This window comes from Vicugna pacos, chromosome 31 (genome assembly GCF_048564905.1).
Source record: "Vicugna pacos chromosome 31, VicPac4, whole genome shotgun sequence".
NCBI lineage: Eukaryota > Metazoa > Chordata > Mammalia > Artiodactyla > Camelidae > Vicugna > Vicugna pacos.
This window is the reverse complement of record NC_133017.1, coordinates 17,650,521-17,654,802: the sequence shown is the minus strand read 5'-3', so window position 1 is coordinate 17,654,802 and position 4,282 is coordinate 17,650,521.

Genomic DNA, 4,282 nt, shown 5'->3' with positions numbered 1-4,282 from the left:
GTTTGTGTCCTTGGGAGGAAAGCAGGTGATTGTTCTAAGAAAGTGTCCCGACTGAATGAGCACGTTTCCCTCTGTTCTGGAGTCTGTGAGGCTCTGCATGGCCTAGATCAGAGCTGTCCTGTGGAACTTTCTGGTCTATTTTGTGCTGTTGGACAGAGTGGCCACTAGCCACGTGTGGCCACGCACCCTGTCTGCCCGCTCCCTTCGCATGGTGCGCCCGTGGACATACGCTCGCCTCCCTCGCTGCACGTTCTGCAGAGAAAGCTTGTGGGCGAGGTGGTGTCTCCAGGCTGAATTCTGAATTATGATGAGTGTAAATCAACCAAGCAAAATGTTACATAACTCCAAGTGTGTGCAGAAAGCAAGGGGCAGGTTAGAAATGTTAGCTGCTCTCATTATTAAATACCTCTGTGTGCCTGGAGCCCTACACGCACCATGTCTTATCCTTCCCATTTAACAGATGGGAAAACTGAGGTTCAGATAACTTGCCCAGGTCACTTGGCCAGCTGGGGGAGGAGTCTAGGTTCAGACACATGCTGTCTGGTTCCACAGGCCGAACCCCTTCTTCCAAATCTCTTTTCCTTTTTGAATCTGGAGTCAAACCACCCAGGCCAAACCCCTGCTCCACTGCTCACCATGGGGTGACCTCGAGAAAGGGTTTCCTAGGCCTCAGTTTCCTTTCCTATAAAACAGGGACATGACTAGCACTGAACTCATGGGTGATTGTGAGTATGAAATGAGTGTTGAGGGAATGCAGACGGGGCCCGAGGATGGAGCCTGGTGCAGACCGTGTGCTCCGCAAGTTCTGGCCGTGAGATTTCCAGTTTCTCCCAGGATGGGGCCTCAGAGGGTGTTACTCTCGCAGCCACCCCCCCACCACCTCCTGCCTTGTGGATCTGAGAATGAAAGGGCTCATTTGAAAAATAAATGTGTGTCCCGGGGAAATGGCTACACAAGCCAGACAACATAATTTTGCTAACAACGCCCAGGCTTATCTGTACAGGAGCGGTTGGAAGAAAGGAAAGAAGAATCTTAGAACATCTTTCATCAGAAAAAGCACAAGGAAACAGACCTTCTCGGCCTGCCTCAGTTTCCAAGATTCCACCCAGTAACCTCCCTGGCCCATTCAAATGCTCAGAAATGCTACTCTTCTGGCCAGGAAGTGCCGGTGAACCAAGTTCATAGCATCACAACAAAAATATCACCAGTCACACGAGATTGAAGGTCATAAAAAAAAACTCGACTGGAAAAGGTCTTTTTAGGTCATTCCCCGAAAATACTTTTCAGATGCCATTTTAAGTACAATTTGTTTAAAGTAAGTTCAAGTTGATTTGATTTCAAAATGTTTTATATTTCAGGACTACAAAGGGTATAAATAACATATGTGTTACCTCTGCCCCGGGAAATAGCCGTTTTTTAAAAGAGGTGTGGCTGACCCCACACTCACTCACACCCGCACACCCGTGGGGAACCTGTGCGACTGTTTGACGTATGTCAGCATTCAGAAGACAATAATTCTCTGTTGATGCAAGTCAAAGCGAGCAAATTCCAGAGAACGCCCCCAGACGGTAATCTTTGCTGCCACTGAGGAGACTGGACTATTCAGTCAGTGTCTCCATCCATTATCCTGGATTCGGATGGAAAAAGAACTCCGAGAGGCGGGAGGTGTTTCAGACAGTGTCACCCCCTCTGAATGAACTTTATGCCCTACATCCGCTGTTTTTAAAGAGAATGAGCTGGCTGAGTGGGACAAGGAAGTGATATCTGCAGATCAGAAATCATTAAACATTAAAATCCAATGTTCACAGTGTTTCCGGGCAATGTGTTAAGTTACCACGTACAAATTGTATATTAAGGACTCATTTCCACTGATTAACAAGCACAGAAAGGGAAGAGATAGAAAAGCTCTGTGACCACTGAGATGCTAACATTAGCGTCCCTTGCCAACAAATGCTTGAAAAAGTTACGACTCAGCAATCATCGAACAAGCGGAGTCTTTCAGACAGGAGGAAATAAGCAATAAACCATCGACCTCAGACCACGAGAGGGTGGCAGTGCAGACTGGATTAACTGATAAACACCATTTTTGCTGATTTTTGTATTTCTCTTCATGCCATTTTACTTCTTTTCAATAAAGGCAATTTATAGAATTGATGTGACTGCCTTGGAGGAGAGGGAGGAGGTGCTCCCTGCAAGGGCAGTAGCACACGGTGAGGGAAGGAAGCCCGGTGTGCGACCCCAGGCTCCGGGAGGGAAGGGAGCCCCTGGCAGTTCTGGGGCACAGCCCAGGCTCACCCACGCCCACCGCACCCGGCTTCTGCAATGTCCTGGCTCCAAATGCATTCACCCAGAGGGGAAAACTTGGCTTCCACTGTAGTTAAAGGGGCATTTGTGGGTGGGAGCAGGATACGCTTTGCCAGAAGTTGTGGGGACGGGGCTTGGGGGTGAGTGGGAAACAGGTTATTTCTTTGGAGTGACATCACGTGGTCCCTCGGCACTGCCCCCGCTCCTTGCCGTGGGCCTCTTTGCTCTCCTGGCTTGATGCTCACTCCACCCCATCTGGTGGCCCCAGCCCCTGGGCCCCCTTCCAGGATGGAGAAGGGACAGTGGCCAACCTGATCAGTGTTTTCTCCATCCCCCAGCCGGCCCTCCCTCTCCCAGGCAGGGAGTCCGAGGTTCTACAGGGAGGTGGCCCCGGTCTCTCCCCCCGGGTAATGGAGCTGGCAGCCTTGGGGGGCACGGGCCCTGACGCCCAACAGGGACTGCCCCAGGGAAACAGCGGCCAGAGGCCTTGCCCCTCTCTCTCTCACAAGGGATCCCGGTGGAGACCCCAGCCCAGGGCCTTGCGGACACTGTGCTCGGGTGGCCACAACACAGAACCACAGACTGAGTGGCTTCAACAACAGACATTTGTTTTCTCGCAGCTCCGGAGGCTGGAAGTCCGAGACCAAGCAGGCGGCAGGCGGGCTTGGCTTCTCCTGTGGCCTCTCTCTCTCCGGCTTGTAGATGGCCGTCTTCCCCCGGGTCCGCATGGCTTTCCGTCTGTGTGTCTGTCCTAATCTCTTCTCGTCCAGACACGGTCATACTGGGTCAGGGCCCGTCCTAATGACTTTATTTTAACTTTATTACCTCTAAAAACCAATCTCCAAATACAGTCACGTTCTGAGGTCATGGGGTTTAGGGCTTCAACACAGGAACTTGGTTGGGGGGGGGCATAAGTCAGCCCGTAATGTGGGTGCCGGCCCCTCTCCGTGGCCCTGCTCTGCAGAGTCCTCGCCCGTCCCCGGGACTCACCTCTCTGCTGATGAGCCATTGCTACGTGGTCACAAACAGCAGTGTCCGCTGGCTGGGATTCCCCTGTGGGGAGCACGCAGCCGCCACCCGCCTCAGTATGAATGTTTGTGGCTGGGGGCTATGATCCTACACACACGTGCACACACACACGAGCACGCGCGCACACACACGTATGCACCTGGCAGCTGGTGGAGATCCTGGCCTGGGGGACACAGGTGTAACCCAGACCCCCCACCCCCATTCCAGGACGTCTCACGTGTGTATCTGACCCCAAGCTCCACTCCTCCAACTCAGCCTTTCCTCCAAAACTCCAGTTCTTGCTCACACTTCCCACTAGACGCCGGCTCTCGGCTCACAGAGATCTGATAAGTCAAGACGTTCAGTGATTTATTAATCTGTTTGTTGCACAAATGTGCCTTGGTGGCCAGCTCTGTGCCAGGCACTGAGCCAAAAGGTGGAGATGTGGACAGAAATGTCCCAAGGAACCTGCCACAGCGAGCTTGAAGCTGGGGGCGGATACAAGAGCTTGATACCATTTCAAGCTCTGACTGTGTCTCGTGTGTCTGCTCTAACCTTTATGCCCACCCGGAGAATTAGTGCCCCCACTTTCTGGAAGGGAAAACTGAGGTTCACAGAAGTTAACCATCAAAGCATGGAAGAGGATCCCCGGTCTGTCTGCCCTAAGGCCTGGGAACAAGAAGACCTCAGCTAGAAGACTCTGCCTGGGCTGAGTGTCACCTGTCCCCCGACCTGTGCTGTAGCCACCAGCATCCTGTTCCGTCTCCTTGTAGCAGTGAGCAGCTGGTGTATTCAGCCCCCAGCTCTGACTCCCCTGACCTACGGTGAAGGACCCAGTGTCGAGACCAGGGGTCCTTTGGCTCCAGGATGCCTTGACTTGGGGTCAGAACTCAACAGTTTTCAGGAAGACAGCAGCCACCCTGCAAACACTGCCTATCTACCTTTCTGCCTAAGAGGGGCTGGGGGCAGG